Source organism: Saimiri boliviensis, chromosome 13 (genome assembly GCF_048565385.1).
Source record: "Saimiri boliviensis isolate mSaiBol1 chromosome 13, mSaiBol1.pri, whole genome shotgun sequence".
Taxonomy (NCBI): domain Eukaryota; kingdom Metazoa; phylum Chordata; class Mammalia; order Primates; family Cebidae; genus Saimiri; species Saimiri boliviensis.
The window spans coordinates 72,714,413-72,739,729 of NC_133461.1; positions in this window are offsets into that span (position 1 = coordinate 72,714,413).

Below are 25,317 nucleotides of genomic sequence, written 5' to 3' on the forward strand. Positions count from 1 at the left end.
GCAGATGAGTTTGTAAGAAGCGGGTTTTCTGCGTTTTAAACGCATTCTTACTGCTAACTCTGATAAGCGTCTCTGGAGCTGGAAATAACTGTTTCTTCATTCTCCAAAGAAAGGGTTTCTGAACTGCTGCAAACACACATCAGTTTAACTCTGGAAGTTGAATGCACACATTGACAACCATTCTGCTAGATAGCTCCGTTTTGGTTTTAGAGCAAGGTATTCCTCTTTACCGCCTGTTCTCCCATCCACTCTGGAATGTCCAAACGCAGCTTTTAGAAGAAACGTGTTTCTACCTCGCTGAATCTAAACATGGAGGCAACTTCCTAAAAGGAACCAACACACAGCAGATGAGTTTGTAAGAAGCGGGTTTTCTGCGTTTTAAACGCATTCTTATTGCTAACTCTTATAAGTGTCTCTAGGGCTGGAAATAACTGTTTCTTCATTCTCCAAAGAAAGGGTTTCTGAACTGCTGCAAACACACAACAGGTTAACTCTGTATGTTGAATGCACACATTGACAACCATTCTGCTAGATAGCTCTGTTTTGGTTTTAGAGCAAGGTATTTCTCTTTACAGCCTGTTCTCCCATCCACTCTGGAATGTCCAAACACAGCTTTTAGAAGAAACGTGTCTCTACCTCGCTGAATCTAAACATGGATGCAACTTCCTAAAAGGAACCAACACACAGCAGGTGAGTTTGTAAGAAGCGGGTTTTCTGCGTTTTAAACGCATTCTTACTGCTAACTCTTATAAGCGTCTATAGGGCTGGAAATAACTGTTTCTTCATTCTCAAAAGAAAGCGTTTCTGAACTGCTGCAAACACACATCAGTTTAACTCTGGAAGTTGAATACACACATTGACAACCATTCTGCTAGATAGCTCCGTTTTGGTTTTAGAGCAAGGTATTTCCCTTTACAGCCTGTTCTCCCATCCACTCTGGAATGTCCAAACCCAGCTTTTAGAAGAAACGTGTTTCTACCTCGCTGAATCTAAACATGGATTCAACTTCCTAAATGGAACAAACACACAGCAGATGAGTTTGTAAGAAGCGGGTTTTCTGCGTTTTAAACGCATTCTTACTGCTAACTCTTATAAGCGTCTCTAGGGCTGGAAATAACTGTTTCTTCATTCTCCAAAGAAAGCGTTTCTGAACTGCTGCAAACACACATCAGTTTAACTCTGGAAGTAGAATACACAAATTGAAAACCATTCTGCTAGATAGCTCCGTTTTGGTTTTAGAGCAAGGTATTTCTCTTTACAGCCTGTTCTCCCATCCACTCTGGAATGTCCAAACGCAGCTTTTAGAAGAAACGTGTTTCTACCTCGCTGAATCTAAACATGGATGCAACTTCCTAAAAGGAACCAACACACAGCAGATCAGTTTGTAAGAAGCGGGTTTTCTGTGTTTTAAATGAATTCTTACCGCTAACTCTTATAAGCGTCTCTGGGGCTGGAAATAACTGTTTCTTCATTCTCCAAAGAAAGGGTTTCTGAACTGCTGCAAACACACATCAGTTTAACTCTGGAAGTTGAATGCACACATTGACAACCATTCTGCTAGATAGCTCCGTTTTGGTTTTTGAGCAAGGTATTTCTCTTTACAGCCTGTTCTCCCATCCACTCTGGAATGTCCAAACGCAGCTTTTAGAAGAAACGTGTTTCTACCTCGCTGAATCTAAACACGGATGCAACTTCCTAAAAGGAACCAACACACAGCAGATGAGTTTGGAAGAAGCGGGTTTTCTGCGTTTTAAACGCATTCTTAATGCTAACTCTTATAAGCGTCTCTGGGGCTGGAAATAACTGTTTCCTCATTCTCCAAAGAAAGGGTTTCTGAACTGCTGCAAACACACATCAGTTTAACTCTGGAAGTTGAATGCACACATTGACAACCATTCTGCTAGATAGCTCCGTTTTGTTTTTAGAGCAAGGTATTTCCCTTTACAGCCTGTTCTCCCATCCACTCTGGAATGTCCAAACCCAGCTTTTAGAAGAAACGTGTTTCTACCTCGCTGAATCTAAACATGGATTCAACTTCCCAAAAGGAACAAACACACAGCAGATGAGTTTGTAAGAAGCGGGTTTTCTGCGTTTTAAACGCATTCTTACTGCTAACTCTGATAAGCGTCTCTGGAGCTGGAAATAACTGTTTCTTCATTCTCCAAAGAAAGGGTTTCTGAACTGCTGCAAACACACATCAGTTTAACTCTGGAAGTTGAATGCACACATTGACAACCATTCTGCTAGATAGCTCCGTTTTGGTTTTAGAGCAAGGTATTTCTCTTTACAGCCTGTTCTCCAATCTACTCTGGAATGTCCAAACGCAGCTTTTAGAGGAAACGTGTTTCTACCTCGCTGAATCTAAATATGGATGCAACTTCCTAAAAGGAACCAACACACAGCAGATGAGTTTGTAAGTAGCGGGTTTTCTGCGTTTTAAACGCATTCTTACTGCTAACTCTTATAAGCGTCTCTGGGGCTGGAAATACCTGTTTCTTCATTCTCCAAAGAAAGCGTTTCTGAACTGCTGCAAACACACATCAGTTTTACTCTGGAAGTTGAATGCACACATTGACAACCATTCTGCTAGATAGCTCCGTTTTGGTTTTAGAGCAAGGTATTTCTCTTTACAGCCTGTTCTCCCTTCCACTCTGGAATGTCCAAACGCAGCTTTTAAAAGAAACGTGTTTCTACCTCGCTGAATCGAAACATGGATGCAACTTCCTAAAAGGAACCAACACACAGCAGGTGAGTTTGTAAGAAGCGGGTTTTCTGCGTTTTAAACGCATTCTGACTGCTAACTCTTATAAGCGTCTATAGGGCTGGAAATAACTGTTTCTTCATTCTCAAAAGAAAGCGTTTCTGAACTGCTGCAAGCACACATCAGTTTAACTCTGGAAGTTGAATACACACATTGACAACCCTTCTGCTAGATAGCTCCGTTTTGGTTTTAGAGCAAGGTATTTCTCTTTACAGCCTGTTCTCCCATCCACTCTGGAATGTCCAAATGCAGCTTTTAGAAGAAACGTGTTTCTACCTCGCTGAATCTAAACATGGATGCATCTTCCTAAAAGGAACCAACACACAGCAGATGAGTTTGTAAGAAGCGGGTTTTCTGTGTTTTAAATGAATTCTTACCGCTAACTCTTATAAGCGTCTCTGGGGCTGGAAATAACTGTTTCTTCATTCTCCAAAGAAAGGGTTTCTGAACTGCTGCAAACACACATCAGTTTAACTCTGGAAGTTGAATGAACACATTGACAGCCATTCTGCTAGATAGCTCCGTTTTGGTTTTAGAGCAAGGTATTTCTCTTTACAGCCTGTTCTCCCATCCACTCTGGAATGTCCAAACACAGCTTTTAGAAGAAACGTGTCTCTACCTCGCTGAATCTAAACACGGATGCAACTTCCTAAAAGGAACCAACACACAGCAGATGAGTTTGTAAGAAGCGGGTTTTCTGCGTTTTAAACGCATTCTTACTGCTAACTCTTATAAGCGTCTCTGGGGCTGGAAATAACTGTTTCTTCATTCTCCAAAGAAAGGGTTTCTGAACTGCTGCAAACACACATCAGTTTAACTCTGGAAGTTGAATGCACACTTTGACAACCATTCTGCTAGATAGCTCCGTTTTGTTTTTAGAGCAAGGTATTTCCCTTTACAGCCTGTTCTCCCATCCACTCTGGAATGTCCAAACCCAGCTTTTAGAAGAAACGTGTTTCTACCTCGCTGAATCTAAACATGGATTCAACTTCCCAAAAGGAACAAACACCCAACAGATGAGTTTGTAAGAAGCGGGTTTTCTGCGTTTTAAACGCATTCTTACTGCTAACTCTGATAAGCGTCTCTGGAGCTGAAAATAACTGTTTCTTCATTCTCCAAAGAAAGGGTTTCTGAACTGCTGCAAACACACATCAGTTTAACTCTGGAAGTTGAATGCACACATTGACAACCATTCTGCTAGATAGCTCCGTTTTGGTTTTAGAGCAAGGTATTCTCTTTACAGCCTGTTCTCCCATCCACTCTGGAATGTTCAAACGCAGCTTTTAGAAGAAACGTGTTTCTACCTCGCTGAATCTAAACATGGATGCAACTTCCTAAAAGGAACCAACACACAGCAGATGAGTTTGTAAGAAGCGGGTTTTCTGCGTTTTAAACGCATTCTTACTGCTAACTCTTATAAGCGTCTATAGGGCTGGAAATAACTGTTTCTTCATTCTCAAAAGAAAGCTTTTCTGAACTGCTGCAAACACACATCAGTTTAACTCTGGAAGTTGAATATACACATTGACAACCATTCTGCTAGATAGCTCCGTTTTGGTTTTAGAGCAAGGTATTTCCCTTTACAGCCTGTTCTCCCATCCACTCTGGAATGTCCAAACCCAGCTTTTAGAAGAAACGTGTTTCTACCTCGCTGAATCTAAACATGGATTCAACTTCCTAAAAGGAACAGACACACAGCAGATGAGTTTGTAAGAAGCGGGTTTTCTGCGTTTAAAACGCATTCTTACTGCTAACTCTTATAAGCGTCTCTGGGGCTGGAAATAACTGTTTCTTCATTCTCCAAAGAAATGGTTTCTGAACTGCTGCAAACACACATCAGTTTAACTCTGGAAGTTGAATGCACACATTGAAAACCATTCTGCTAGATAGCTCCGTTTTGTTTTTAGAGCAAGGTATTTCCCTTTACAGCCTGTTCTCCCATCCACTCTGGAATGTCCAAACCCAGCTTTTAGAAGAAACGTGTTTCTAACTCGCTGAATCTAAACATGGATTCAACTTCCCAAAAGGAACAAACACACAGCAGATGAGTATGTAAGAAGCGGGTTTTCTGCGTTTTAAACGTATTCTTACTGCTAACCCTTATAAGCGTCTCTGGGGCTGGAAATAACTGTTTCTTCATTCGCCAAAGAAAGGGTTTCTGAACTGCTGCAAACACACATCAGTTTAACTCTGGAAGTTGAATGCACACATTGACAACCATTCTGCTAGATAGCTCCGTTTTGGTTTTAGAGCAAGGTATTTCTCTTTACAGCCTGTTCTCCAATCTACTCTGGAATGTCCAAACGCAGCTTTTAGAGGAAACGTGTTTCTACCTCGCTGAATCTAAATATGGATGCAACTTCCTAAAAGGAACCAACACACAGCAGATGAGTTTGTAAGAAGCGGGTTTTCTGCGTTTTAAACGCATTCTTACTGCTAACTCTTTTAAGGGTCTCTGGGGCTGGAAATAACTGTTTCTTCATTTTCCAAAGAAAGCGTTTCTGAACTGCTGCAAACACACATCAGTTTAACTCTGGAAGTTGAATGCACGCATTTACAACCATTCTGCTAGATAGCTCCGTTTTGGTTTTAGAGCAAGGTATTTCCCTTTACAGCCTGTTCTCCCATCCACTCTGGAATGTCCAAACGCAGCTTTTAGAAGAAACGTGTTTCTACCTCGCTGAATCTAAACATGGATGCAACTTCCTAAAAGGCACCAACACACAGCAGATGAGTTTGTAAGAAGCGGGTTTTCTGCGTTTTGAACGCATTCTTACTGCTAACTCTTATAAGCGTCTATAGGGCTGGAAATAACTGTTTCTTCATTCTCCAAAGAAAGGGTTTCTGAACTGCTGCAAACACACATCAGTTTAACTCTGGAAGTTGAATGCACACATTGACAACCATTCTGCTAGATAGCTCCGTTTTGGATTTAGAGCAAGGTATTTCCCTTTACAGCCTGTTCTCCCATCCACTCTGGAATGTCCAAACCCAGCTTTTAGAAGAAACGTGTTTCTACCTCGCTGAATCTAAACATGGATTCAACTTCCCAAAAGGAACAAACACACAGCAGATGAGTTTGTAAGAAGCGGGTTTTCTGCGTTTTAAACGCATTCTTACTGCTAACTCTGATAAGCGTCTCTGGAGCTGGAAATAACTGTTTCTTCATTCTCCAAAGAAAGGGTTTCTGAACTGCTGCAAACACACATCAGTTTAACTCTGGAAGTTGAATGCACACATTGACAACCATTCTGCTAGATAGCTCCGTTTTGGTTTTAGAGCAAGGTATTTCTCTTTACAGCCTGTTCTCCCATCCACTCTGGAATGTCCAAACGCAGCTTTTAGAAGAAACGTGTTTCTACCTCGCTGAATCTAAACATGGATGCAACTTCCTAAAAGGAACCAACACACAGCAGATGAGTTTGTAAGAAGAGGGTTTTCTGCGTTTTGAACGCATTCTTTCTGCTAACTCTTATAAGCGTCTATATGGCTGGAAATAACTGTTTCTTCATTCTCCATAGAAAGGGTTTCTGAACTGCTGCAAACACACATCAGTTTAACTCTGGAAGTTGAATGCACACATTGACAACCATTCTGCTAGATAGCTCCGTTTTGGTTTTAGAGCAAGGTATTTCTCTTTACAGCCTGTTCTCCCATCCACTCTGGAATGTCCAAACGCAGCTTTTAGAAGAAACGTGTCTCTACCTCGCTGAATCTAAACACGGATGCAACTTCCTAAAAGGAACCAACACACAGCAGATGAGTTTGTAAGAAGCGGGTTTTCTGCGTTTTAAACGCATTCTTACTGCTAACTCTTATAAGCGTCTCTAGGGCTGGAAATAACTGTTTCTTCATTCTCCAAAGAAAGGGTTTCTGAACTGCTGCAAACACACAACAGGTTAACTCTCTATGTTGAATGCACACATTGACAACCATTCTGCTAGATAGCTCTGTTTTGGTTTTAGAGCAAGGTATTTCTCTTTACAGCCTGTTCTCCCATCCACTCTGGAATGTCCAAACACAGCTTTTAGAAGAAACGTGTCTCTACCTCGCTGAATCTAAACATGGATGCAACTTCCTAAAAGGAACCAACACAGAGCAGGTGAGTTTGTAAGAAGCGGGTTTTCTGCGTTTTAAACGCATTCTTACTGCTAACTCTTATAAGCGTCTATAGGGCTGGAAATAACGGTTTCTTCATTCTCAAAAGAAAGCGTTTCTGAACTGCTGCAAACACACATCAGTTTAACTCTGGAAGTTGAATACACACATTGACAACCATTCTGCTAGATAGCTCCGTTTTGGTTTTAGAGCAAGGTATTTCCCTTTACAGCCTATTCTCCCATCCACTCTGGAATGTCCAAACCCAGCTTTTAGAAGAAACGTGTTTCTACCTCGCTGAATCTAAACATGGATTCAACTTCCTAAATGGAACAAACACACAGCAGATGAGTTTGTAAGAAGCGGGTTTTCTGCGTTTTAAACGCATTCTTACTGCTAACTCTTATAAGCGTCTCTAGGGCTGGAAATAACTGTTTCTTCATTCTCCAAAGAAAGCGTTTCTGAACTGCTGCAAACACACATCAGTTTAACTCTGGAAGTAGAATACACAAATTGAAAACCATTCTGCTAGATAGCTCCGTTTTGGTTTTAGAGCAAGGTATTTCTCTTTACAGCCTGTTCTCCCATCCACTCTGGAATGTCCAAACGCAGCTTTTAGAAGAAACGTGTTTCTACCTCGCTGAATCTAAACATGGATGCAACTTCCTAAAAGGAACCAACACACAGCAGATCAGTTTGTAAGAAGCGGGTTTTCTGTGTTTTAAATGAATTCTTACCGCTAACTCTTATAAGCGTCTCTGGGGCTGGAAATAACTGTTTCTTCATTCTCCAAAGAAAGGGTTTCTGAACTGCTGCAAACACACATCAGTTTAACTCTGGAAGTTGAATGCACACATTGACAACCATTCTGCTAGATAGCTCCGTTTTGGTTTTTGAGCAAGGTATTTCTCTTTACAGCCTGTTCTCCCATCCACTCTGGAATGTCCAAACGCAGCTTTTAGAAGAAACGTGTTTCTACCTCGCTGAATCTAAACACGGATGCAACTTCCTAAAAGGAACCAACACACATCAGATGAGTTTGGAAGAAGCGGGTTTTCTGCGTTTTAAACGCATTCTTAATGCTAACTCTTATAAGCGTCTCTGGGGCTGGAAATAACTGTTTCCTCATTCTCCAAAGAAAGGGTTTCTGAACTGCTGCAAACACACATCAGTTTAACTCTGGAAGTTGAATGCACACATTGACAACCATTCTGCTAGATAGCTCCGTTTTGTTTTTAGAGCAAGGTATTTCCCTTTACAGCCTGTTCTCCCATCCACTCTGGAATGTCCAAACCCAGCTTTTAGAAGAAACGTGTTTCTACCTCGCTGAATCTAAACATGGATTCAACTTCCCAAAAGGAACAAACACACAGCAGATGAGTTTGTAAGAAGCGGGTTTTCTGCGTTTTAAACGCATTCTTACTGCTAACTCTGATAAGCGTCTCTGGAGCTGGAAATAACTGTTTCTTCATTCTCCAAAGAAAGGGTTTCTGAACTGCTGCAAACACACATCAGTTTAACTCTGGAAGTTGAATGCACACATTGACAACCATTCTGCTAGATAGCTCCGTTTTGGTTTTAGAGCAAGGTATTTCTCTTTACAGCCTGTTCTCCCATCCACTCTGGAATGTCCAAACGCAGCTTTTAGAAGAAACGTGTTTCTACCTCGCTGAATCTAAACATGGATGCAACTTCCTAAAAGGAACCAACACACAGCAGATGAGTTTGTAAGAAGCGGGTTTTCTGCGTTTTAAACGCATTCTTACTGCTAACGCTTATAAGCGTCTATAGGGCTGGAAATAACTGTTTCTTCATTTTCAAAAGAAAGCTTTTCTGAACTGCTGCAAACACACATCAGTTCAACTCTGGAAGTTGAATACACACATTGACAACCATTCTGCTAGATAGCTCCGTTTTGGTTGTAGAGCAAGGTATTTCCCTTTACAGCCTCTTCTCCCATCCACTCTGGAATGTCCAAACCCAGCTTTTAGAAGAAACGTGTTTCTACCTCGCTGAATCTAAACATGGATTCAACTTCCTAAAAGGAACAAACACACAGCAGATGCGTTTGTAAGAAGCGGGTTTTCTGCGTTTTAAACGCATTCTTACTGCTAACTCTTATAAGCGTCTCTGGGGCTGGAAATAACTGTTTCTTCATTCTCCAAAGAAAGGGTTTCAGAACTGCTGCAAACACACATCAGTTTAACTCTGGAAGTTGAATGCACACATTGACAACCATTCTGCTAGATAGCTCCGTTTTGTTTTTGGAGCAAGGTATTTCCCTTTACAGCCTGTTCTAACAACCACTCTGGAATGTCCAAACCCAGCTTTTAGAAGAAACGTGTTTCTACCTCGCTGAATCTAAACATGGATTCAACTTCCCAAAAGGAACAAACACACAGCAGATGAGTATGTAAGAAGCGGGTTTTCTGCGTTTTAAACGCATTCTTACTACTAACCCTTATAAGCGTCTCTGGGGCTGGAAATAACTGTTTCTTCATTCTCCAAAGAAAGGGTGTCTGAACTGCTGCAAACACACATCAGTTTAACTCTGGAAGTTGAATGCACACATTGACAACCATTCTGCTAGATAGCTCCGTTTTGGTTTTAGAGCAAGGTATTTCTCTTTACAGCCTGTTCTCCCATCCACTCTGGAATGTCCAAACGCAGCTTTTAGAAGAAACGTGTTTCTACCTCGCTGAATCTAAACATGGATGCAACTTCCTAAAAGGCACCAACACACAGCAGATGAGTTTGTAAGAAGCGAGTTTTCTGCGTTTTGAACGCATTCTTACTGCTAACTCTTATAAGCGTCTATATGGCTGGAAATAACTGTTTCTTCATTCTCCAAAGAAAGGGTTTCAGAACTGCTGCAAACACACATCAGTTTAACTCTGGAAGTTGAATGCACACATTGACAACCATTCTGCTAGATAGCTCCGTTTTGGTTTTAGAGCAAGGTATTTCCCTCTACAGCCTGTTCTCCCATCCACTCTGGAATGTCCAAACGCAGCTTTTAGAAGAAACGTGTTTCTACCTCGCTGAATCTAAACATGGATTCAACTTCCTAAAAGGAACAAACACACAGCAGATGAGTTTGTAAGAAGCGGGTTTTCTGCGTTTTAAACGCATTCTTACTGCTAACTCTTATAAGCGTCTCTGGGGCTGGAAATATCTGTTTCTTCATTCTCAAAGAAAGGGTTTCTGAACTGCTGCAAACACACAACAGGTTAACTCTGTAAGTTGAATGCACACATTGAAAACCATTCTGCTAGATAGCTCCGTTTTGGTTTTAGAGCAAGGTATTTCTCTTTACAGCCTGTTCTCCCATCCACTCTGGAATGTCCAAACACAGCTTTTAGAAGAAACGTGTCTCTACCTCGCTGAATCTAAACAAGGATGCAACTTCCTAAAAGGAACCAACACACAGCAGGTGAGTTTGTAAGAAGCGGGTTTTCTGCGTTTTAAACGCATTCTTACTGCTAACTCTTATAAGCGTCTCTAGGGCTGGAAATAACTGTTTCTTCATTCTCCAAAGAAAGGGTTTCTGAACTGCTGCAAACACACAACAGGTTACCTCTGTAAGTTGAATGCACACATTGACAACCATTCTGCTAGATAGCTCTGTTTTGGTTTTAGAGCAAGGTATTTCTCTTTACAGCCTGTTCTCCCATCCACTCTGGAATGTCCAAACACAGCTTTTAGAAGAAACGTGTTTCTACCTCGCTGAATCTAAACATGGATGCAACTTCCTAAAAGGAACCAACACACAGCAGGTGAGTTTGTAAGAAGCGGGTTTTCTGCGTTTTAAACGCATTCTTACTGCTAACCCTTATAAGCGTCTCTGGGGCTGGAAATAACTGTTTCTTCATTCTCCAAAGAAAGGGTTTCTGAACTGCTGCAAACACACATCAGTTTAACTCTGGAAGTTGAATGTACAAATTGTTAACCATTCTGCTAGATAGCTCCGTTTTGGTTTTAGAGCAAGGTTTTTCTCTTTACAGCCTGTTCTCCCAACCACTCTGGAATGTCAAAACGCAGCTTTTAGAAGAAACGTGTCTCTACCTCGCTGAATCTAAACATGGATGCAACTTCCTAAAAGGAACCAACGCACAGAAAGGGAGTTTTTTAGAAGCGGGTTTTCTGCGTTTTAAACGCATTCTTACTGCTAACTCTTATAAGCGTCTCTAGGGCTGGAAATAACTGTTTCTTCATTCTCCAAAGAAAGGGTTTCTGAACTGCTGCAAACACACATCAGTTTAACTCTGGAAGTTGAATGCACACATTGACAACCATTCTGCTAGATAGCTCCGTTTTGGTTTTAGAGCAAGGTATTTCCCTCTACAGCCTGTTCTCCCATCCACTCTGGAATGTCCAAACGCAGCTTTTAGAAGAAACGTGTTTCTACCTCGCTGAATCTAAACATGGATTCAACTTCCTAAAAGGAACAAACACACAGCAGATCAGTTTGTAAGAAGCGGGTTTTCTGCGTTTTAAACGCATTCTTACTGCTAACTCGTATAAGCGTCTCTGGGGCTGGAAATATCTGTTTCGTCATTCTCAAAGAAAGGGTTTCTGAACTGCTGCAAACACACAACAGTTTAACTCTGTAAGTTGAATGCACACATTGAAAACCATTCTGCTAGATAGCTCCGTTTTGGTTTTAGAGCAAGGTATTTCTCTTTACAGCCTGTTCTCCCATCCACTCTGGAATGTCCAAACCCAGCTTTTAGAAGAAACGTGTTTCTACCTCGCTGAATCTAAACATGGATGCAACTTCCTAAAAGGAACCAACACACAGCAGATGAGTTTGTAAGAAGCGGGTTTTCTGCGTTTTAAACGCATTCTTACTGCTAACTCTTATAAGCGTCTCTAGGGCTGGAAATAACTGTTTCTTCATTCTCCAAAGAAAGGGTTTCTGAACTGCTGCAAACACACATCAGTTTAACTCTGGAAGTTGAATACACACATTGACAACCATTCTGCTAGATAGCTCCGTTTTGGTTTTAGAGCAAGGTATTTCCCTTTACAGCCTGTTCTCCCATCCACTCTGGAATGTCCAAACCCAGCTTTTAGAAGAAACGTGTTTCTACCTCGCTGAATCTAAACATGGATTCAACTTCCTAAAAGGAACCAACACACAGCAGGTGAGTTTGTAAGAAGCGGGTTTTCTGCGTTTTAAACGCATTCTTACTGCTAACTCTTATAAGCGTCTATAGGGCTGGAAATAACTGTTTCTTCATTCTCCAAAGAAAGCGTTTCTGAACTGCTGCAAACACACATCAGTTTAACTCTGGAAGCTGAATGCACACATTTACAACCATTCTGCTAGATAGCTCCGTTTTGTTTTTAGAGCAAGGTATTTCCCTCTACAGCCTGTTCTCCCATCCACTCTGGAATGTCCATACGCAGCTTTTAGAATAGAAACGTGTTTCTACCTCGCTGAATCTAAACATGGATGCAACTTCCTAAAAGGAACCAACACACAGCAGGTGAGTTTGTAAGAAGCGGGTTTTCTGCGTTTTGAACGCATTCTTAATGCTAACTCTTATAAGCGTCTCTAGGGCTGGAAATAACTGTTTCTTCATTCTCCAAAGAAAGCGTTTCTGAACTGCTGCAAACACACATCAGTTTATCTCTGGAAGTAGAATACAGAAATTGAAAACCATTCTGCTAGATAGCTCCGTTTTGGTTTTAGAGCAAGGTATTTCCCTTTACAGCCTGTTCTCCCATCCACTCTGGAATGTCCAAACCCAGCTTTTAGAAGAAACGTGTTTCTACCTCGCTGAATCTAAACATGGATTCAACTTCCTAAAAGGAACCAACACACTTCAGATGAGTTTGTAAGAAGCGGGTTTTCTGCGTTTTAAACGCATTCTTACTGCTAACTCTGATAAGCGTCTCTGGAGCTGGAAATAACTGTTTCTTCATTCTCCAAAGAAAGGGTTTCTGAACTGCTGCAAACACACATCAGTTTAACTCTGGAAGTTGAATGCACACATTGACAACCATTCTGCTAGATAGCTCCGTTTTGGTTTTAGAGCAAGGTATTTCTCTTTACAGCCTGTTCTCCCATCCACTCTGGAATGTCCAAACGCAGCTTTTAGAAGAAACGTGTTTCTACCTCGCTGAATCTAAACATGGATGCAACTTCCTAAAAGGAACCAACACACAGCAGATGAGTTTGTAAGAAGCGGGTTTTCTGCGTTTTAAACGCATTCTTACTGCTAACTCTTATAAGCGTCTCTGGGGCTGGAAATAACTGTTTCTTCATTTTCCAAAGAAAGCGTTTCTGAACTGCTGCAAACACACATCAGTTTAACTCTGGAAGTTGAATGCACACATTTACAACCATTCTGCTAGATAGCTCCGTTTTGGTTTTAGAGCAAGGTATTTCCCTCTACAGCCTGTTCTCCCATCCACTCTGGAATGTCCATACGCAGCTTTTAGAAGAAACGTGTTTCAACCTCGCTGAATCTAAACATGGATGCAACTTCCTAAAAGGAACCAACACACAGCAGGTGAGTTTGTAAGAAGCGGGTTTTCTGCGTTTTCAACGCATTCTTACTGCTAACTCTTATAAGCGTCTCTAGGGCTGGAAATAACTGTTTCTTCATTCTCCAAAGAAAGCGTTTCTGAACTGCTGCAAACACACATCAGTTTATCTCTGGAAGTAGAATACAGAAATTGAAAACCATTCTGCTAGATAGCTCCGTTTTGGTTTTAGAGCAAGGCATTTCCCTTTACAGCCTGTTCTCCCATCCACTCTGGAATGTCCAAACCCAGCTTTTAGAAGAAACGTGTTTCTACCTCGCTGAATCTAAACATGGATTCAACTTCCTAAAAGGAACCAACACACAGCAGATGAGTTTGTAAGAAGCGGGTTTTCTGCGTTTTAAACGCATTCTTACTGCTAACTCTTATAAGCGTCTCTAGGGCTGGAAATAACTGTTTCTTCATTCTCCAAAGAAAGCGTTTCAGAACTGCTGCAAACACACATCAGTTTAACTCTGGAAGTAGAATACACAAATTGAAAACCATTCTGCTAGATAGCTCCGTTTTGGTTTTAGAGCAAGGTATTTCTCTTTACAGCCTGTTCTCCCATCCACTCTGGAATGTCCAAACGCAGCTTTTAGAAGAAACGTGTTTCTACCTCGCTGAATCTAAACATGGATGCAACTTCCTAAAAGGATCCAACACACAGCAGATCAGTTTGTAAGAAGCGGGTTTTCTGTGTTTTAAATGAATTCTTACCGCTAACTCTTATAAGCGTCTCTGGGGCTGAAAATAACTGTTTCTTCATTCTCTAAAGAAAGGGTTTCTGAACTGCTGCAAACACACCTCAGTTTAACTCTGGAAGTTGAATGCACACATTGACATCCATTCTGCTAGATAGCTCCTTTTTAGTTTTAGAGCAAGGTATTTCTCTTTACAGCCTGTTCTCCCATCCACTCTGGAATGTCCAAACGCAGCTTTTAGACGAAACGTGTCTCTACCTCGCTGAATCTAAACACGGATGCAACTTCTTAAAAGGAACCAACACACAGCAGATGAGTTTGGAAGAAGCGGGTTTTCTGCGTTTTAAACGCATTCTTACTGCTAACTCTTATAAGCGTCTCTGGGGCTGGAAATAACTCTTTCTTCATTCTCCAAAGAAAGGGTTTCTGAACTGCTGCAAACACACATCAGTTTAACTCTGGAAGTTGAATGAACACATTGACAACCATTCTGCTAGATAGCTCCGTTTTGTTTTTAGAACAAGGTATTTCCCTTTACAGCCTGTTCTCCCATCCACTCTGGAATGTCCAAACCCAGCTTTTAGAAGAAACGTGTTTCTACCTCGCTGAATCTAAACATGGATTCAACTTCCCAAAAGGAACAAACACACAGCAGATGAGTTTGTAAGAAGCGGGTTTTCTGCGTTTTAAACGCATTCTTACTGCTAACTCTTATAAGCGTCTCTGGAGCTGGAAATAACTGTTTCTTCATTCTTCAAAGAAAGGGTTTCTGAACTGCTGCAAACACACATCAGTTTAACTCTGGAAGTTGAATGCACACATTGACAACCATTCTGCTAGATAGCTCCGTTTTGGTTTTAGAGCAAGGTATTTCTCTTTACAGCCTGTTCTCCCATCCACTCTGGAATGTCCAAACCCAGCTTTTAGAAGAAACGTGTTTCTACCTCGCTGAATCTAAACATGGATGCAACTTCCTAAAAGGAACCAACACACAGCAGATGAGTTTGTAAGAAGCGGGTTTTCTGCGTTTTAAACGCATTCTTACTGCTAACTCTTATAAGCGTCTCTGGGGCTGGAAATAACTGTTTCTTCATTCTCCAAAGAAAGCGTTTCTGAACTGCTGCAAACACACATCAGTTTAACTCTGGAAGTTGAATGCACACATTTACAACCATTCTGCTAGATAGCTCCGTTTTGGTTTTAGAGCAAGGTATTTCCCTCTACAGCCTGTTCTCCCATCCACTCTGGAATGTCCAAACGCAGCTTTTAGAAGAAACGTGTTTCTACCTCGCTGAATCTAAACATGGATGCAACTTCCTAAAAGGCACGAACACACAGCAGATGAGTTTGTAAGAAGCGGGTTTTCTGCGTTTTAAACGCATTCTTACTGCTAACTCTTATAAGCGTCTCTAGGGCTGGAAATAACTGTTTCTTCATTCTCCAAAGAAAGCGTTTCTGAACTGCTGCAAACACACATCAGTTTAACTCTGGAAGTTGAATGCACACATTGACAACCATTCTGCTAGATAGCTCCGTTTTGGTTTTAGAGCAAGGTATTTCTCTTTACAGCCTGTTCTCCCATCCACTCTGGAATGTCCAAACGCAGCTTTTAGAAGAAACGTGTGTCTACCTCGCTGAATCTAAACATGGATGCAACTTCCTAAAAGGAACCAACACACAGCAGATGAGTTTGTAAGAAGCGGGTTTTCTGCGTTTTAAACGCATTCTTACTGCTAACTCTTATAAGCGTCTCTGGGGCTGGAAATAACTGTTTCTTCATTTTCCAAAGAAAGCGTTTCTGAACTGCTGCAAACACACATCAGTTTAACTCTGGAAGTTGAATGCACACATTGACAACCATTCTGCTAGATAGCTCCGTTTTGGTTTTAGAGCAAGGTATTTCCCTCTACAGCCTGTTCTCCCATCCACTCTGGAATGTCCAAACGCAGCTTTTAGAAGAAACGTGTTTCTACCTCGCTGAATCTAAACATGGATGCAACTTCCTAAAAGGCACGAACACACAGCAGATGAGTTTGTAAGAAGCGGGTTTTCTGCGTTTTGAACGCATTCTTACTGCTAACTCTTATAAGCGTCTCTAGGGCTGGAAATAACTGTTTCTTCATTCTCCAAAGAAAGCGTTTCTGAACTGCTGCAAACACACATCAGTTTATCTCTGGAAGTAGAATACAGAAATTGAAAACCATTCTGCTAGATAGCTCCGTTTTGGTTTTAGAGCAAGGTATTTCTCTTTACAGCCTGTTCTCCCATCCACTCTGGAATGTCCATACGCAGCTTTTAGAAGAAACGTGTTTCTACCTCGCTGAATCTAAACATGGATGCAACTTCCTAAAAGGAACCAACACACAGCAGATCAGTTTGTAAGAAGCGGGTTTTCTGTGTTTTAAATGAATTCTTACGGCTAAGTCTTATAAGCGTCTCTGGGGCTGAAAATAACTGTTTCTTCATTCTCCAAAGAAAGGGTTTCTGAACTGCTGCAAACACACCTCAGTTTAACTCTGGAAGTTGAATGCAAACATTGACATCCATTCTGCTAGATAGCTCCTTTTTAGTTTTAGAGCAAGGTATTTCTCTTTACAGCCTGTTCTCCCATCCACTCTGGAATGTCCAAACGCAGCTTTTAGAAGAAACGTGTCTCTACCTCGCTGAATCTAAACACGGATGCAACTTCCTAAAAGGAACCAACACACAGCAGATGAGTTTGTAAGAAGCGGGTTTTCTGCGTTTTAAACGCATTCTTACTGCTAACTCTTATAAGCGTCTCTGGGGCTGGAAATAACTCTTTCTTCATTCTCCAAAGAAAGGGTTTCTGAACTGCTGCAAACACACATCAGTTTAACTCTGGAAGTTGAATGCACACATTGACAACCATTCTGCTAGATAGCTCCGTTTTGTTTTTAGAGCAAGGTATTTCCCTTTACAGCCTGTTCTCCCATCCACTCTGGAATGTCCAAACCCAGCTTTTAGAAAAAACGTGTTTCTACCTCGCTGAATCTAAACATGGATTCAACTTCCCAAAAGGAACAAACACACAGCAGATGAGTTTGTAAGAAGCGGGTTTTCTGCGTTTTAAACGCATTCTTACTGCTAACTCTGATAAGCGTCTCTGGAGCTGGAAATAACTGTTTCTTCATTCTCCAAAGAAAGGGTTTCTGAACTGCTGCAAACACACATCAGTTTAACTCTGGAAGTTGAATGCACACATTGACAACCATTCTGCTAGATAGCTCCGTTTTGGTTTTAGAGCAAGGTATTTCTCTTTACAGCCTGTTCTCCCATCCACTCTGGAATGTCCAAACGCAGCTTTTAGAAGAAACGTGTTTCTACCTCGCTGAATCTAAACATGGATGCAACTTCCTAAAAGGAACCAACACACAGCAGATGAGTTTGTAAGAAGCGGGTTTTCTGCGTTTTAAACGCATTCTTACTGCTAACTCTTATAAGCGTCTCTGGGGCTGGAAATAACTGTTTCTTCATTTTCCAAAGAAAGCGTTTCTGAACTGCTGCAAACACACATCAGTTTAACTCTGGAAGTTGAATGCACACATTTACAACCATTCTGCTAGATAGCTCCGTTTTGGTTTTAGAGCAAGGTATTTCCCTCTACAGCCTGTTCTCCCATCCACTCTGGAATGTCCAAACGCAGCTTTTAGAAGAAACGTGTCTCTACCTCGCTGAATCTAAACATGGATGCAACTTCCTAAAAGGAACCAACACACAGCAGATGAGTTTGTAAGAAGCGGGTTTTCTGTGTTTTTAACGCATTCTTACTGCTAACTCTTATAAGCGTCTCTAGGGCTGGAAATAACTGTTTCTTCATTCTCCAAAGAAAGCGTTTCTGAACTGCTGCAAACACACATCAGTTTATCTCTGGAAGTAGAATACAGAAATTGAAAACCATTCTGCTAGATAGCTCCGTTTTGGTTTTAGAGCAAGGCATTTCCCTTTACAGCCTGTTCTCCCATCCACTCTGGAATGTCCAAACCCAGCTTTTAGAAGAAACGTGTTTCTACCTCGCTGAATCTAAACATGGATTCAACTTCCTAAAAGGAACCAACACACAGCAGATGAGTTTGTAAGAAGCGGGTTTTCTGCGTTTTAAACGCATTCTTACTGCTAACTCTTATAAGCGTCTCTAGGGCTGGAAATAACTGTTTCTTCATTCTCCAAAGAAAGCGTTTCAGAACTGCTGCAAACACACATCAGTTTAACTCTGGAAGTAGAATACACAAATTGAAAAGCATTCTGCTAGATAGCTCCGTTTTGATTTTAGAGCAAGGTATTTCTCTTTACAGCCTGTTCTCCCATCCACTCTGGAATGTCCAAACGCAGCTTTTAGAAGAAACGTGTTTCTACCTCGCTGAATCTAAACATGGATGCATCTTCCTAAAAGGAACCAACACACAGCAGATCAGTTTGTAAGAAGCGGGTTTTCTCTGTTTTAAATGAATTCTTACCGCTAACTCTTATAAGCGTCTCTGGGGCTGGAAATAACTGTTTCTTCATTCTCCAAAGAAAGGGTTTCTGAACTGCTGCAAACACACATCAGTTTAACTCTGGAAGTTGAATGCACACATTGACAACCATTCTGCTAGATAGCTCCGTTTTGGTTTTAGAGCAAGGTATTTCTCTTTACAGCCTGTTCTCCCATCCACTCTGGAATGTACAAACGCAGCTTTTAGAAGAAACGTGTCTCTACCTCGCTGAATCTAAACACGGATGCAACTTCCTAAAAGGAACCAACACACAGCAGATGAGTTTGTAAGAAGCGGGTTTTCTGCGTTTTAAACGCATTCTTACTGCTAACTCTTATAAGCGTCTCTGGGGCTGGAAATAACTGTTTCTTCATTTTCCAAAGAAAGCGTTTCTGAATTGCTGCAAACACACATCAGTTTAACTCTGGAAGTTGAATGCACACATTTACAACCATTCTGCTAGATAGCTACGTTTTGGTTTTAGAGCAAGGTATTTCCCTCTACAGCCTGTTCTCCCATCCACTCTGGAATGTCCAAACGCAGCTTTTAGAAGAAACGTGTTTCTACCTCGCTGAATCTAAACATGGATGCAACTTCCTAAAAGGCACGAACACACAGCAGATGAGTTTGTAAGAAGCGGGTTTTCTGTGTTTTAAACGCATTCTTACTGCTAACTCTTATAAGCGTCTCTAGGGCTGGAAATAACTGTTTCTTCATTCTCCAAAGAAAGGGTTTCTGAACTGCTGCAAACACACATCAGTTTAACTCTGGAAGTTGAATACACACATTGACAACCATTCTGCTAGATAGCTCCGTTTTGGTTTTAGAGCAAGGTATTTCCCTTTACAGCCTGTTCTCCCATCCACTCTGGAATGTCCAAACCCAGCTTTTAGAAGAAACGTGTTTCTACCTCGCTGAATCTAAACATGGATTCAACTTCCTAAAAGGAACAAACACACAGCAGATGAGTTTGTAAGAAGCGGGTTTTCTGCGTTTTAAACGCATTCTTACTGCTAACTCTTATAAGCGTCTCTGGGGCTGGAAATATCTGTTTCTTCATTCTCCAAAGAAAGGGTTTCTGAACTGCTGCAAACACACAACAGGTTAACTCTGTAAGTTGAATGCACACATTGACAACCATTCTGCTAGATAGCTCTGTTTTGGTTTTAGAGCAAGGTATTTCTCTTTACAGCCTGTTCTCCCATCCACTCTGGAATGTCCAAACGCAGCTTTTAGAAGAAACGTGTCTCTACCTCGCTGAATCTAAACATGGATGCAACTTCCTAAAAGGAACCAACACACAGCAGATGAGTTTGTAAGAAGCGGGTTTTCTGTGTTTTTAACGCATTCTTACTGCTAACTCTTATAAGCGTCTCTAGGGCTGGAAATAACTGTTTCTTCATTCTCCAAAGAAAGCGTTTCTGAACTGCTGCAAACACACAGCAGTTTAACTCTGGAAGTTGAATGCACACATTTACAACCATTGTGCTAGATAGCTCCGTTTTGGTTTTAGAGCAAGGTATTTCCCTCTACAGCCTGTTCTCCCATCCACTCTGGAATGTCCAAACGCAGCTTTTAGAAGAAACGTGTTTCTACCTCGCTGAATCTAAACATGGATGCAACTTCCTAAAAGGAACCAACACACAGCAGGTGAGTTTGTAAGAAGCGGGTTTTCTGCGTTTTGAACGCATTCTTACTGCTAACTCTTATAAGCGTCTCTAGGGCTGGAAATAACTCTTTCTTCATTCTCCAAAGAAAGCGTTTCTGAACTGCTGCAAACACACATCAGTTTATCTCTGGAAGTAGAATACAGAAATTGAAAACCATTCTGCTAGATAGCTCCGTTTTGGTTTTAGAGCAAGGCATTTCCCTTTACAGCCTGTTCTCCCATCCACTCTGGAATGTCCAAACCCAGCTTTTAGAAGAAACGTGTTTCTACCTCGCTGAATCTAAATATGGATTCAACTTCCTAAAAGGAACCAACACACAGCAGATGAGTTTGTAAGAAGCGAGTTTTCTGCGTTTTAAACGCATTCTTACTGCTAACTCTTATAGGCGTCTTTAGGGCTGGAAATAACTGTTTCTTCATTCTCCAAAGAAAGCGTTTCAGAACTGCTGCAAACACACATCAGTTTAACTCTGGAAGTAGAATACACAAATTGAAAACCATTCTGCTAGATAGCTCCGTTTTGGTTTTAGAGCAAGGTATTTCTCTTTACAGCCTGTTCTCCCATCCACTCTGGAATGTCCAAACGCAGCTTTTAGAAGAAACGGGTTTCTACCTCGCTGAATCTAAACATGGATGCAACTTCCTAAAAGGAACCAACACACAGCAGATCAGTTTGTAAGAAGCGGGTTTTCTGTGTTTTAAATGAATTCTTACTGCTAACTCTTATAAGCGTCTCTAGGGCTGGAAATAACTCTTTCTTCATTCTCCAAAGAAAGCGTTTCTGAACTGCTGCAAACAAACATCAGTTTAACTCTGGAAGTTGAATGCACACATTGACAACCATTCTGCTAGATAGCTCCGTTTTGGTTTTAGAGCAAGGTATTTCTCTTTACAGCCTGTTCTCCCATCCACTCTGGAATGTCCAAACACAGCTTTTAGAAGAAACGTGTCTCTACCTCGCTGAATCTAAACATGGATGCAACTTCCTAAAAGGAACCAACACACAGCAGGTGAGTTTGTAAGAAGCGGGTTTTCTGCGTTTTAAACGCATTCTTACTGCTAACTCTTATAAGCGTCTATAGGGCTGGAAATAACTGTTTCTTCATTCTCAAAAGAAAGCGTTTCTGAACTGCTGCAAACACACATCAGATTAACTCTGGAAGTTGAATACACACATTGACAACCATTCTGCTAGATAGCTCCGTTTTGGTTTTAGAGCAAGGTATTTCCCTTTACAGCCTGTTCTCCCATCCACTCTGGAATGTCCAAACCCAGCTTTTAGAAGAAACGTGTTTCTACCTCGCTGAATCTACACATGGATTCAACTTCCCAAAAGGAACAAACACACAGCAGATGAGTTTGTAAGAAGCGGGTTTTCTGCGTTTTAAACGCATTCTTACTGCTAACTCTTATAAGCGTCTCTGTAGCTGGAAATAACTGTTTCTTCATTCTCCAAAGAAAGGGTTTCTGAACTGCTGCAAACAAACATCAGTTTAACTCTGGAAGTTGAATGCACACATTGACAACCATTCTGCTAGATAGCTCCGTTTTGGTTTTAGAGCAAGGTATTTCTCTTTACAGCCTGTTCTCCCATCCACTCCGGAATGTCCAAACGCAGCTTTTAGAAGAAACGTGTTTCTACCTCGCTGAATCTAAACATGGATGCAACTGCCTAAAAGGAACCAACACACAGCAGATGAGTTTGTAAGAAGCGGGTTTTCTGCGTTTTAAACGCATTCTTACTGCTAACTCTTATAAGCGTCTCTGGGGCTGGAAATAACTGTTTCTTCATTTTCCAAAGAAAAAGTTTCTGAACTGCTGCAAACACACATCAGTTTAACTCTGGAAGTTGAATGCACACATTGACAACCATTCTGCTAGATAGCTCCGTTTTGGTTTTAGAGCAAGGTATTTCTCTTTACAGCCTGTTCTCCCATCCACTCTGGAATGTCCAAACGCAGCTTTTAGAAGAAACGTGTTTCTACCTCGCTGAATCTAAACATGGATGCAACTTCCTAAAAGGCACGAACACACAGCAGATGAGTTTGTAAGAAGCGGGTTTTCTGCGTTTTAAACGCATTCTTACTGCTAACTCTTATAAGCGTCTCTGGGGCTGGAAATAACTGTTTCTTCATTCTCCAAAGAAAGCGTTTCTGAACTGCTGCAAACACACATCAGTTTAACTCTGGAAGTTGAATGCACACATTTACAACCATTCTGCTAGATAGCTCCGTTTTGGTTTTAGAGCAAGGTATTTCTCTTTACAGCCTGTTCTCCCATCCACTCTGGAATGTCCAAACGCAGCTTTTAGAAGAAACGTGTTTCTACCTCGCTGAATCTAAACATGGATGCAACTTCCTAAAAGGAACCAATACACAGCAGATGAGTTTGTAAGAAGCGGGTTTTCTGCGTTTTAAACGCATTCTTACTGCTAACTCTTATAAGCGTCTCTGGGGCTGGAAATAACTGTTTCTTCATTTTCCAAAGAAAGGGTTTCTGAACTGCTGCAAACACACATCAGTTTAACTCTGGAAGTTGAATGCACACATTAACAACCATTCTGCTAGATAGCTCCGTTTTGGTTTTAGAGCAAGGAATTTCTCTTTACAGCCTGTTCTCCCATCCACTCTGGAATGTCCAAACGCAGCTTTTAGAAGAAACGTGTCTCTACCTCGCTGAATCTAAACACGGATGCAACTTCCTAAAAGGAACCAACACACAGCAGATGAGTTTGGAAGAAGCGGGTTTTCTGCGTTTTAAACGCATTCTTACTGCTAACTCTTATAAGCGTCTCTGGGGCTGGAAATAACTCTTTCTTCATTCTCCAAAGAAAGGGTTTCTGAACTGCTGCAAACACATATCAGTTTAACTCTGGAAGTTGAATGCACACATTGACAACCATTCTGCTAGATAGCTCCGTTTTGTTTTTAGAGCAAGGTATTTCCCTTTACAGCCTGTTCTCCCATCCACTCTGGAATGTCCAAACCCAGCTTTTAGAAGAAACGTGTTTCTACCTCGCTGAATCTACACATGGATTCAACTTCCCAAAAGGAACAAACACACAGCAGATGAGTTTGTAAGAAGCGGGTTTTCTGCGTTTTAAACGCATTCTTACTGCTAACTCTGATAAGCGTCTCTGGAGCGGGAAATAACTGTTTCTTCATTCTCCAAAGAAAGGGTTTCTGAACTGCTGCAAACAAACATCAGTTTAACTCTGGAAGTTGAATGCACACATTGACAACCATTCTGCTAGATAGCTCCGTTTTGGTTTTAGAGCAAGGTATTTCTCTTTACAGCCTGTTCTCCCATCCACTCTGGAATGTCCAAACACAGCTTTTAGAGGAAACGTGTCTCTACCTCGCTGAATCTAAACATTTATGCAACTTCCTAAAAGGAACCAACACACAGCAGGTGAGTTTGTAAGAAGCGGGTTTTCTGCGTTTTAAACGCATTCTTACTGCTAACTCTTATAAGCGTCTATAGGGCTGGAAATAACTGTTTCTTCATTCTCAAAAGAAAGCGTTTCTGAACTGCTGCAAACACACATCAGTTTAACTCTGGAAGTTGAATACACACATTGACAACCATTCTGCTAGATAGCTCCGTTTTGGTTTTAGAGCAAGGTATTTCCCTTTACAGCCTGTTCTCCCATCCACTCTGGAATGTCCAAACGCAGCTTTTAGAAGAAACGTGTTTCTACCTCGCTGAATCTAAACATGGATTCAACTTCCTAAAAGGAACAAACACACAGCAGATGAGTTTGTAAGAAGCGGGTTTTCTGCGTTTTAAACGCATTCTTACTGCTAACTCTTATAAGCGTCTCTAGGGCTGGAAATAACTGTTTCTTCATTCTCCAAAGAAAGCGTTTCTGAACTGCTGCAAACACACATCAGTTTATCTCTGGAAGTAGAATACAGAAATTGAAAACCATTCTGTTAGATAGCTCCGTTTTGGTTTTAGAGCAAGGTATTTCTCTTTACAGCCTGTTCTCCCATCCACTCTGGAATGTCCAAACGCAGCTTTTAGAAGAAACGTGTTTCTACCTCGCTGAATCTAAACATGGATGCAACTTCCTAAAAGGAACCAATACACAGCAGATCAGTTTGTAAGAAGCGGGTTTTCTGTGTTTTAAATGAATTCTTACCGCTAACTCTTATAAGCGTCTCTGGGGCTGGAAATAACTGTTTCTTCATTCTCCAAAGAAAGGGTTTCTGAACTGCTGCAAACACACATCAGTTTAACTCTGGAAGTTGAATGCACACATTAACAACCATTCTGCTAGATAGCTCCGTTTTGGTTTCTGAGAAAGGTATTTCTCTTTACAGCCTGTTCTCCCATCCACTCTGGAATGTCCAAACGCAGCTTTTAGAAGAAACGTGTCTCTACCTCGCTGAATCTAAACACGGATGCAACTTCCTAAAAGGAACCAACACACAGCAGATGAGTTTGGAAGAAGCGGGTTTTCTGCGTTTTAAACGCATTCTTACTGCTAACTCTTATAAGCGTCTCTGGGGCTGGAAATAACTGTTTCTTCATTCTCCAAAGAAAGGGTTTCTAAACTGCTGCAAACACACATCAGTTTAACTCTGGAAGTTGAATGCACTCATTGACAACCATACTGTTAGATAGCTCCGTTTTGTTTTTAGAGCAAGGTATTTCCCTTTACAGCCTGTTCTCCCATCCACTCTGGAATGTCCAAACCCAGCTTTTAGAAGAAACGTGTTTCTACCTCGCTGAATCTACACATGGATTCAACTTCCCAAAAGGAACAAACACACAGCAGATGAGTTTGTAAGAAGCGGGTTTTCTGCGTTTTAAACGCATTCTTACTGCTAACTCTTATAAGCGTCTCTGGAGCTGGAAATAACTGTTTCTTCATTCTCCAAAGAAACGGTTTCTGAACTGCTGCAAACAAACATCAGTTTAACTCTGGAAGTTGAATGCACACATTGACAACCATTCTGCTAGATAGCTCCGTTTTGGTTTTAGAGCAAGGTATTTCTCTTTACAGCCTGTTCTCCCATTCACTCTGGAATGTGCAGCTTTTAGAAGAAACGT